We start from the raw sequence: 12,265 nt of genomic DNA on the forward strand, positions 1-12,265 counted from the left end.
ACTCAGCAATGCAAACAATATATGGGTTCCAGATCTGAGGGCTCTCATTCTTGAGCTCCACAAATGTGTTGATGCAGCCCCAACTGCCAGCCAGCCTCAGACAGGGCGCTACAGGAGATCCCACAGTGGTAGCCGTTTCCAGCCACCATAATGACACCTCACCTTCATGCATTGGCAACCGGGCCCGCCTCCAGTTTCTCAGCACATTGGACAGCAGCGGGGGTCTGCTGCTGATCACAGCACTGCTGCCTGACACCACCACCCCATACAGGTTGACTATGTATTTTCCGGTTCCTCCGTCTCAGTCACCACACGCAGCATGCCCTTCCTTTCATGGGCGGCCGAGGCAGAAACGTGACAAGCTGCCAAAGTACGTGACTGTAAAGACTGGTAGGGGGTGGTCTGTACTTCTGCTCTCTATATGGTGGAGGGGAGGCACAGAGGACCCCAGCCTAGATTCTCTATTCGGTAGCTATGGTCGAGCAATCAAGGCCTAGCTTCTCAGGAGGTGATGCAGGCTGGTTCTTAAGTACAGTGTAGTCCCCAAGCCCCCACAAAGGAATGTCCACACACTGTATTGGTTAGAACACAGTCTTTATATAATCAATATTCAAGGTTATGTACACTTATCATAATAACTCACTTTGTACTTAGGAAAATCAACAATGGCAAATATATACAATTCTAAAGTGGTACCACCCTTTGTATTAGATCTCATTACAGTGTATCAACAATACTGTAACAATGTCACACAGATCAATAGAGTGAAACCAGCAATAGAGAGAGGAGAGAAAATAAGATGGTTGAGCAATAGGCAGAATACTGGCCCCTACCACTAGACACAGTTCTGTGTGGAGATCCCCCCACCTGGGCAACCTGTAAAATAAAGATATAGCACAAGCCCAGTCCATATATTGTTCTGCAAGTCTTATTCCCTCCTATAATGTTTTTACCCCCCCAATGTACCTGGTGGAGTCGAGTTCATTCGAAGAGGCGTCGACAGATCCTTCTTGAGCGACCCCCTTTCAAGCAGGAGTCACGGTGTCGAGGAGCGTCGAGGAACTCGGCGTTCGGCGTCGGGGAATCGACGACCCTTCTTGAGTGCCTGGCCTTTAAAGCGGGAGACACAGGTCGTCAAACGTCCGACGGAGAACACGGGTGAACGGCGTCGATGAGGCGGCAGCTTCGTCCGAGCGGTGCTCGTCGGCGTCGGAGCGTCGGCGTCCTGCAAGGAAGAGGCGTACGGGGCACCTCGGTGACAATAGTTCTGGACCGCAAAGAGTGTGAGGAACTGTGGCCCAGTAAGGGCGTCGAGTCGTTCGAGTCTTTGTGGTCTTCGGGTGGCGGGAAACCCACCGGTGGATTCTCCTCGGCGCGTTGGTCGTCCTCGACTTTCTCCGGCAGGACAAAGCGGTCGACGATGCGGGCGAGGGAGTCCTTCGATTCGAATGTTCTTAGGCAAAGGAGCGGGCGGCTCCGGTCGGCGGCGGCACGGCGTCAAGTGGTCCCCACGGCTGGGCAACACAACTTCGACGGGCCTCCAGCGGTTACACAAACCTGCGAACCCTGGTCGACGGCAATGGACTTCGACAGCGGCGATGTCCGGGTGATTCACTTCGATCTCCTCGGCGGTCCCGTCTCGGGTCGGCAGCCTTTCGAGGGTCTGACTTCCAGGGTGCTTCGGCAAAGATGGAGCGGTGCTCGATGGTCCCTCGGAGCACGGGAAGAGGGCGCCTTACCAGGTCCTCTCTCGGGTCAGTCTTCGACGATTTCGTAAGCCTTCGGATCGGTCGAAGCAAATGCAGCAGCAAGTCTTCTTCTTCCAGCTGGACGTCGAAGATCAGCAGTTCCAGTTACTCTTGAGTGGAGACTCAGCTTCTGAACGCTTCTGAACAATTACCAGTGGTGAGAGGTCCCCAGATATACTATTCTGTCTCTCATCCACACTGCTGGCACACACTCAGCAGCCAATCATACAGAAGGGCATTCATGCAGTCAGTCAGCCAATCAGGCACACAGTGCATTCAGGCCACACTCCTCCCTTTCAGACACTCACAACAAGGAATGTGGATTGGGACAAGTACCCAGCCATTCAACACTACACACTGCATTCAGGACAGTTTCGGGCAGGGCTGTCTCAGTCTTTGTCTCTCATGCCAGAAACCAGACAACCACAACAAGGAGTGTATATTGGTCACACACTCCATTCACCCAGGTCCCACCCACAGGAGGTACCCACAACATACAGTCACTGGGAAGGCTCCAGTCAGTCTAGCTGGGCCTTCACAACAACACCATATATGGAACTCCCACCCAACAGACAGTCAGGGGGAAGGGACAGAGTCAGGGCTTCCCAGGACTTTGGGAAAACAAGGTAACAGGCAATAGAAAGCAAGAGGCAACAGGGGCCATCTTGTTTCCTATCAGGAATCAACTGATCCCAATGGCAGGGCCTGGGTATCCCAAAATGGAGGACACCCAGAGCACCTGTCAAATTCAGCATGGAGCTGCCACCAGCCCATACCCTGCTCTGTGGGCCACCCACAGGTGCCCAAAAACATACACTAGGTTCACAGGGTTGTACCCCTACCCATGGGTGCCATAAGGGTATCCCATGGGTCTGTTCACCAAACCAAAAGAGAGAGCTGCACTGCCAGGAGTCCCACATGGACTCCTGGGCAGAAAACACGACAGAACACACGATAAAAAACAGTAAAGGACAAGGATTCAGAGGCCCTGTCCCTCTGATGCATTTCCAGCATCACAGTCGCCCCCCCCAGACTGAGGTGGAGGGTGTCTAATCTCCCACGGGATAGACACCCTCATCCAGACGGTCAACATACCTTCTGGAAAGGCCATCTGCATTATCGTGACTCTTCCCTGGTCTGTGCTCTATGGTGAAGTCTAGCCCTTGCAGGCTAATGGACCACCTGAGCAATTTCGGATTCTCACCCTTCATTTGCATAAGCCACTTCAGGGGCTTATGATCTGTTTGGACCTTGAAGGTAGACCCCGTAAGGTAGGGCCTAATACGCCTAAGGCTCTAAACTATGCTAAAACACTCCTTTTCAACAGTAGCCCACCTAAGTTCTCTACCCTTGAGTTGTCTACTGATGAATATGATAGGATGTTCTCTCCCTTTGTCATCTAACTGGGACAAGACAGCTCCAATACCGGTGTCGCAGGCATCCGTCTGGACGATAAAGGGTCGGCTGTAGTCAGGCGCACACAACACAGGTGCCCTACACAGACTTTCTTTCAAGCCATCAAACGCCCTCTGACAGTCTTCGGTCCAATTAACCTTCCTACGCTGTTTGGGTGAAGTTAAAGCTGTCAGGGGTGCAGCTATGGTTCCATAGTCTGCCATGAAATTGCGATAGTACCCAGTGAGGCCCAAAAAGGCTCTCACCTGGGTTTGAGTAGTGGGAGTCTCTCAGTTCTGTACATCCTGTACTCTACTGGAGAGAGGTTGGATTTGACCCCCTCCTATCTCATGACCAAGATAGGTAACTTTCCCCTGAGCTATCTGGCACTTGGTGGCCTTGATAGTGAGGTTAGCCCTTTTCAAGGCCTGCAACACCTTATCCAGATGTGTCAAATGCTCTTCCCAGGTGGAACTGTAGACGGCAATGTCGTCTAAGTAAGCCACACAAAAGGCTTCCAGCCCACTGAGCGCATGGTTGACCAATCTCTGGAAGGTGGCAGGGGCATTCTTCAACCCAAAAGGCATGACCCTAAACTGGTAGAGTCCCTCAGGTGTTGAGAAGGCCGTCTTTTCCTTGGCATGGTCCGTCAGAGCTATTTGCCAATAGCCTGAGGTAAGGTCAAAGGTGCTCACAAATTTGGCAGCACCTATGGTGTCCACGAGCTCATCAGCCCTGGGCAATGGGTGCGCGTCAGTTTTGGTGACGGCATTGACTCCTCGGTAGTCCACACAGAACCTCCAATCCTTGGTACCCGCCTGGGAACTTGCCTTGGGGACAAGGATCACTGGACTGGACCAGGGACTGGTTGAGTGTTCAATATCACCCAGATCCAACATCTTGGCGACCTCAGCCTGGATGTGGTTCTTGACGGTATCTGACATACGGTAGCACCTGCTTTTGACAGGCACACTGTCACCAGTGTCAATTTCATGGCTACACCACGGTGTAAGGCCTGGCGTCAGTGAAAACAGAGAGGCATACTGTTGGAGCAAATCCCTGCAGGCCCTCTGTTGCTCTGTTGTCAAATCCGGAGAGAGATGTACTCCCTCCACTGAGCCATCCTGAGGGTTGCTATGCAGCAAATCAGGAAGTGGCTCACTCTCATCCTCTTCTTGCCCTGAAGCTAGCAAGAGACATGAGACTTCTGCTCGCCGGTGGAAAGGCTTGAGCCTGTTGACATGGAATACCTGAGGGGCTACCCCAGAGGCTCCCATGTCAACCAGATAATTGACTTCGCCCATCTTGGAGATGATCCTGAAGGGTCCAGTCCACTTGTCTGCCAAAGCTCTAGGCACCTTTCATCTGTGCATGCTATTGAGCTACAGGATTTAATCCATATGTGAGTATATACCTTTCCAATCCCCTGTTGATTTCGAAAAATTTTAATTTGTCCCTTTTTCAAATAAATTTTTTCTGATAAGTTCCCCCTTCCATTTCAGTTGTTGTTTTCTCCAATGTGAGTCCTAACTCGATGCAGTTACACCAAGGGTCCTATTGGTTCCGCTTTTCAGGCATTACTGTCTTGGGCCTTTGAGCCCTTTTTCACGCCTGTATTTCTAAATTACCCACAGCCCGTAAAATTCAGGTAATTGTTTTCTTGATTCATTCTCTTTTAAACAACAAGGGCAACTTTACTTAAATTTTGGAGTTCGCTCTCATCATGCTTTTAAATTTAATTTCATTTTCTTTCATGTCTGCTTCCCCACAGGGTTAAACTGTTGTGAGGTTCTTTCGCCCTGAGGAAGGCAACTTTCAACTATGCAAAGAAACTAAGGCCAGACAGGCGGCATTTTAGCCGAAACGTTGTTGTGATGATGTCAATTTTGAATTTTTCTGAAACATTTTTTTGACACCTACACGTAGGCAGACCTGTCATAAGGAATATTGGAGTTAGATTTAGAGTGGACACTGTTGCTCTGTGAAGAAAAGGAAGAATATTTTTTTACCTTAAGAACCGTTTACACATTCTTCCTCCACTAGTACTCCATTCCTTCTTTATTTCGTTTTTGTGATCTTACAAAAAGAACAACTTATTAATTTTTTTCAGTTTTTCAAAAAGAATAATTGATTGTCTTTTGTTCTTTAAACTAAATCAAATTTCCTACTGTGAATTACAATTCTGAGTGTTTTAATTTTTGTCACACTTCTTTGTTATTACAATTTTTGTGTTATTAGGATTTTTTTGTTTAAGAAATAAACATTTCAAATAATTTTCTAGAAACTTGCCCTTTTTGTTTTCAGAGAATTCCACTAAAGTGTATGATACCAGAGTTTGGTACTTTTTTGAATAATTTAACCATACTGACTTTGATAAACAGCAGCAAGGGACCTTCGGTGTTTATTCTAGGCTTGGTAGGCTACATCACAAGGATTTCCTGTCCCGGAGTCCAATCCACTTGCGAGGCTTTAAGGTCATGCCAGTACTTATTCAATTCCTGGCTGGACTTGAGATTTGCTGTTGCCTGACCCATCATCTGTGTCATCCTCTCTCTGAGGCCTAACACATAGTCCCCCACTTGCTTGGCGGGACCTGGAGGGGTGGCTTCCAAGCCTTCTCTGATCAAGGCGAGGGGCCCCCTCACGGGATGTCCAAAGAGTAACTCAAAGGGGCTGAAACCAACACCCTCTTGAGGTACCTCTCTGTAAGCAAACAGCAGGCATGGCAGGAGGAGATCCCATTTCCTCCTTAGGGGTTCTTCCAAAGCCCCTAGCATGTCCTTGAGAGTTTTATTAAACCTCTCAACCAGACCATTGGTCTGGGGGTGGTAAGAGGTGGAGAACTTGTAGGTTACCCCGCACTCTTTCCACATGGTTTTCATGTAACTAGACATGAAGTTGGATCCTCTGTCAGAGACAACCTCCTTGGGGAATCCAACACGGGTGAAAATGCCCAGGAGAGCCCTGGCAACCACCTTGGCAGTAACAGTCCGAAGGGGTATTGCCTCAGGGTACCTTGTGGCATGATCTACCAAGACCAGGATGAACCGATGTCCACCTGAAGTGGGAGGGTCAAGGGGACCGACGATGCCGAGGCCCACCCTCTCAAATGGTGTGCCAACCACTGGCAATGGCTGCAGTGGGGCAATGACACTGCCTCCAGTCTTGCCAGACAACTGACAAGTTGGGCAGGTCCTGCAGTGGGACTCCACCTCTACTCCCATCCGTGGCCAGTAGAAATGGGCAGAGAGCCTCTGCTTAGTCTTCTTGGTCCCAAGATGACCAGCCAAGGGCACCTCATGCGCCAACTGCAGTAGGAAGGGCCTGTAAACCTGGGGTACCACCAACCTCTTGAGGGCACCAGGTTCAGGCTTAGTGGGCTCACTAACAAGGAGCTCACCCTCCCAATAAATCCGGAATGTCCTAGGCACTTCTCCTTGTGCCTGGGACAGGGCCTGTTTCCTCAGTCCCTCGAGAGAGTGGCACTCTCTCTGTCCCTTACAGAAGTCTGCCCAGGAGGGTCCCCCTTAAGCTAACAAGCATTGAAGGTCGGGATGATCCTCCGGGTTGAGAACCTCTCCCACAGGAGAGTCTTCTGTCTCTTCTCCCACAGGAGTTGAGTTTGGGTTTTCCACTGGACCCAGCCCGTCCGGAGCATGGATCCCAATGGGTGCTGTCGGAACAGCAGGAAGAGAAGGTGTTCCCTCCACAGAGGTGGCCTTCTTGGTCTTCCTTCTTCTTGCCTTAGGCCTCGCCTTTGGCTCGGGTACCTGACTCACAGCCAGACCCGGTGTCACCTGTTACCTAGTGATTGCAGCAGCAGTCATGGGAAGACCATCCGAGATCAACCCCAATTCTACTAGATCATTTCCTAACAGAATGTTAGCAGGGACATTGTCCTGAACCAGGACAGGAAGCTTTGCTGTCTTGTCTCCAATCATGAGTGTGACTAAGGCTACAGGCGATAATTGGGAGGCCCACCAGCTAACCTGGTGGTTCTCAGAGGAGCACCTACATAGTCCTCTGGCTTGAGCAGGGTCCTGTCCACCACTGTCATGCTTGCCCCAGTGTCTCTCAAACCAGTAGAAGGCTGGCCATTCAAGAGGACACTTCTCAAAAACCTACGGGTGTTCTGTGGGATAGTCGCCAGTACTTCTGCCTACTGGTCCCAGGCCCCAAGGGACACTAAGGAAGTCTCTACCAGAGCACCAAATGTGATCCCGGTAGAGGAGGGGAGGACAGTGGCCTCCACCTCAGACACGGGGTAAGGGTAGGTCAGGCTGACAGCCTGTACTCCAAGTGCCTTACCTTTACACTTGGCGTCACCCCTTCTGTGATCCAGAGCCCCACAATCCCAACAAGTGCCAGGAGTGCGGGGTACGGTACTGGAACCACTGGGAGCCTGCTTTGCAGCAGGTGGACCACTACTCTTATTCCCACCCACAGATGACTTATCCCCACTAGATTTTTGGGTCTTGGGAGAGGAAGATTTAGGTTTACCCGACTGTGACTGCTTGTGGGACTCCTCAGCTTTCTGAGAGGCCCCCTTTTCTTTGTCCTTGTCCTTCCCACTGGAGTCCTTAGGGGACACCCGGTGGGAGACCCACTTGTCAGCCAACCTAGCCAGCTTAAAGGGGTCCAAAATGTTCTGGTCAGCCACATACTGACGCAGCTCTGGTGAACAGACTTCAGAAAAATGCTCAAAAAACAAGAGGTGGGACAATTCAACAAAAGTCTTAACCTTGTACCCATCAATCCACCCCATCATGTTCATGTGCGCAGCACTCACCCAGTCAACCCAAGACACATTCTCTCTTTTCTTAAAATCCCTGAACCTTTTAAGGTATTGGGTAGGTGTCTTGCCAAACTTGGCAATCAAAGCAGACTTCATACACTCATACTGACCCCTTTCTTCCACACTCAGCTTCAGAATATAGTCATATCCAGTTTGAGGCACTCTGCTTAACAAACACTTAGCCCAATCTCTTTTATCAACATCATGAATCGCACAAGCCATTTCAAACGCTTCCATCCATTGGAGGATATCTGAACCCTCCACAAATACACCAACCAAATCTTTCATAAACTTGGTGGCTGGGGACCTGACACTCTCACTGGTTTTAGCTGAAGTCTCCACTCTAGCTTTCTCTAGCTGGATTCTCTGACATTCAGTGTCCTGGCTCTTGAGTTCAAGGTCCTTATTTCTGAGTTCAAGATCCCTATTCTTGAGCTCCACTTGTTGAGCCAACTCCTCTTTCTTAAGTTCAGCATCTATTTCCAACTTGCGGTATTCAAAGGCCAATTTCATCCTTAATAACTCAAGCTCCAAGGAATTGCTGGGGTTTGGAACATAGGCAGCAGGAATGGCGGCATTCCCAGAAACAGATTCAGCAGAAACCCCAGGGGCAGAGTCCTCATTGGTTGCATTCCCCCCCTCATCAAGAGTTTCACCATCAGTCTGGTAGTCCACCAGGGCAGCTATCAGCTCAGCCCTAGACTTATCCACAAAGTCTAACTCCCTGGCTTCACAAGCACTCTGGAGGGCCTCCAAGCTCATCCGAGTCAATTTGCCATTTGCAATAGACTCCATTGTTTGTAATGCAGTTATCTTGTACACAACTAAACCATAATTTAATAAAGTGCAGACATTTTGTAAGTGGCACGGTTATACACTGATTCTTAAAACCATAAGCATCCCACCGCTGCCACCAGTGTAAAGACTGGTAGGGGGTGGTCTGTACTTCTGCTCTCTATATGGTAGAGGGGAGTCACAGAGGACCACCAGCCTAGATTCTCTATTCGGTAGCTATGGTCGAGCAATCAAGGCCTAGCTTCTAAGGAGGTGATGCAGGCTGGTTCTTAAGTACAGTGTAGTCCCCAAGCCCCCACAAAGGAATGTCCACACACTGTATTGGTTAGAACACAGTCTTTATATAATCAATATTCAAGGTTATGTACACTTATCATAATAACTCACTTTGTACTTAGGAAAATCAACAATGGCAAATATATACAATTCTAAAGTGGTACCACCCTTTGTATTAGATCTCATTAAAGTGCATCAACAATACTGTAACAATGTCACACAGATCAATAGAGTGAAACCAGCAATAGAGAGAGGAGAGAAAATAAGATGGTTGAGCAATAGGCAGAATACTGGCCCCTACCACTAGACACAGTTCTGTGTGGAGATCCCCCCACCTGGGCAACCTGTAAAATAAAGATATAGCACAAGCCCAGTCCATATATTGTTCTGCAAGTCTTATTCCCTCCTATAATGTTTTTACCCCCCCAATGTACCTGGTGGAGTCGAGTTCTTCGAAGAGGCGTCGACAGATCCTTCTTGAGCGACCCCCTTTCAAGCAGGAGTCACGGATCGTTGAGAGGCGTCGAGCAGCGTCGAGGAACTCGGCGTTCGGCGTCGGGGAATCGACGACCCTTCTTGAGTGCCTGCCCTTTAAAGCGGGAGACACAGGTCGTCGAACGTCCGACGGAGAACACGGGTGAACGGCGTCGATGAGGCGGCAGCTTTGTCCGAGCGGTGCTCGTCGGCGTCGGAGCGTCGGCGTCCTGCAAGGAAGAGGCGTGCGGGGCACCTCAGTGACAATAGTTCTGGACCGCAAAGAGTGTGAGGAACTGTGGCCCAGCAAGGGCGTCGAGTCGTTCGAGTCTTTGTGGTCTTCGGGTGGCGGGAAACCCACCGGTGGATTCTCCTCAGCGCGTTCGTCGTCCTCGACTTTCTCCGGCAGGACAAAGCAGTCGACGATGCGGGCGAGGGAGTCCTTCGATTCGAATGTTCTTAGGCAAAGGAGCGGGCGGCTCCGGTCGTCGGCGGCACGGCGTCAAGTGGTCCCCACGGCTGGGCAACACAACTTCGACGGGCCTCCAGCGGTTACACAAACCTGCGAACCCTGGTCGACGGCAATGGACTTCGACAGCGGCGATGTCCGGGTGCTTCACTTCGATCTCCTCGGCGGTCCCGTCTCGGGTCGGCAGCCTTTCGAGGGTCTGACTTCCAGGGCGCTTCGGCGAAGATGGAGCGGTGCTCGATGGTCCCTCGGAGCACGGGAAGAGGGCGCCTTACCAGGTCCTCTGTCGGGTCAGTCTTCGATGATTTCGGCAGCCTTCAGATCGGTCGAAGCAAATGCAGCAGCAAGTCTTCTTCTTCCAGCTGGACGTCGAAGATCAGCAGTTCCAGTTACTCTTGAGTGGAGACTCAGCTTCTGAACGCTTCTGAACAATTACCAGTGGTGAGAGGTCCCCAGATATACTATTCTGTCTCTCATCCACACTGCTGGCACACACCCAGCAGCCAATCATACAGAAGGGCATTCATGCAGTCAGTCAGCCAATCAGGCACACAGTGCATTCAGGCCACACTCCTCCCTTTCAGACACTCACAACAAGGAATGTGGATTGGGACAAGTACCCAGCCATTCAACACTACACACTGCATTCAGGCCAGTTTCGGGTAGGGCTGTCTCAGTCTTTGTCTCTCATGCCAGAAACCAGACAACCACAACAAGGAGTGTATATTGGTCACACACTCCATTCACCCAGGTCCCACCCACAGGAGGTACCCACAACATACAGTCACTGGGAAGGCTCCAGTCAGTCTAGCTGGGCCTTCACAACAACACCATATATGGAACTTCCACCCAACAGCCAGTCAGGGGGAAGGGACAGAGTCAGGGCTTCCCAGGACTTTGGGAAAACAAGGTAACAGGCAATAGAAAGCAAGAGGCCACAGGGGCCATCTTGTTTCCTATCAGGAATCAACTGATCCCAATGGCAGGGCCTGGGTATCCCAAAATGGAGGACACCCAAAGCACCTGTCAAATTCAGCATGGAGCTGCCACCAGCCCATACCCTGCTCTGTTGGCCACACACAGGTGCCCAAAAACATACACTAGGGGCACAGGGTTGTACCCCTACCCTTGGGTGCCATAAGGGTATCCCATGGGTCTGTTCACCAAACCAAAAGAGAGAGCTGCACTGCCAGGAGTCCCACATGGACTCCTGGGCAGAAAACACGACAGAACACACGATAAAAAACAGTAAAGGACAAGGATTCAGAGGCCCTGTCCCTCTGATGCATGTCCAGCATCACAGTGACCATGATTTTGCTGGCAAAGCGAGAGAGATTGCTCTGGTTTTGCTCCCCTGCTGCCAGACTGAATTAGCGACCGGATGCAGCTATCGCCATCTCGCCATCGTTACGTGGCTATGAGTAGTCGAGAGATAGGTGGGTGGGTATGCTCGTCTGTCTCAGAGCTTCAGCACCCTGCAGCCATTTTGCTCGGGCTCTCGAACACTGCATAACCCGTGCTCTGGACCCATCATACCGTATGTGCTCATTCCTCTTTTCCCCCGTAATGCACAGAATGAGTCTCGTATTGTTTTGGCATAAAAAGGCAGCAGATTTATTTTCCACAACATCATAAAAACCCTGCACACATTAGTGGAAATAACTCTGAAGAGGCGGGGACTGCTCCGTGTCCAACAACCTGCTTCCCCCTTTCCTTCCAAAAGTCCAGTGTAGGCCCAACTCTCCCAACCCTTTGCGCCTGAGCCTTGCCTGCCCTTGCAGGTGTTCCTGGGCGGAGAGAGGGCCGTTTCTTTGGGGGAAGCTGATCCGTTATTGTTACCCCCAGACGCCCCTGCCGCTCAGGCTCCCAAGTGGCGCTGGTCTGAGAAGAGCGAAGACCCTTCCTGCTTTCTCCTGGCTCATCCGGAGTCTGTCTCTTGTGCTTGGTCGCCCAAACACCGCCACATCGCCTCGCTTTCCTGCGACGTTGATGACCAGGCTTGCCCATGCTCTGTCCTGTTTGAGGGAGGGTGGGTGGGAAACGAAATCCTCTCCGTAGTGCGGGCGGGCGTCCTTCTGCAGGGGCTGGATGCTTCCTGCAGTAAGGAGCCTGCCCATTATAAAGGGGTAACCCTGCCCCTTTTCTTTGTTGCCCTTCACAGGATTTTTTGGCTTTCTGCTGCGCTTTGCCCGGCCCCTCCCCCTTATCCAGGGGGGAGGGAGAAAGAGGACACCGCCCAGGTTATCAGGGTGCCTCCTCCATTTTTTTCGCTTACTTTCCGTCGTCACTTGCATACTGCATGTCTTAATGTTT

This window comes from Ambystoma mexicanum, chromosome 3p (genome assembly GCF_040938575.1).
Source record: "Ambystoma mexicanum isolate Mex_15411 chromosome 3p, UKY_AmexF1_1, whole genome shotgun sequence".
Classification (NCBI taxonomy): Eukaryota; Metazoa; Chordata; class Amphibia; order Caudata; family Ambystomatidae; genus Ambystoma; species Ambystoma mexicanum.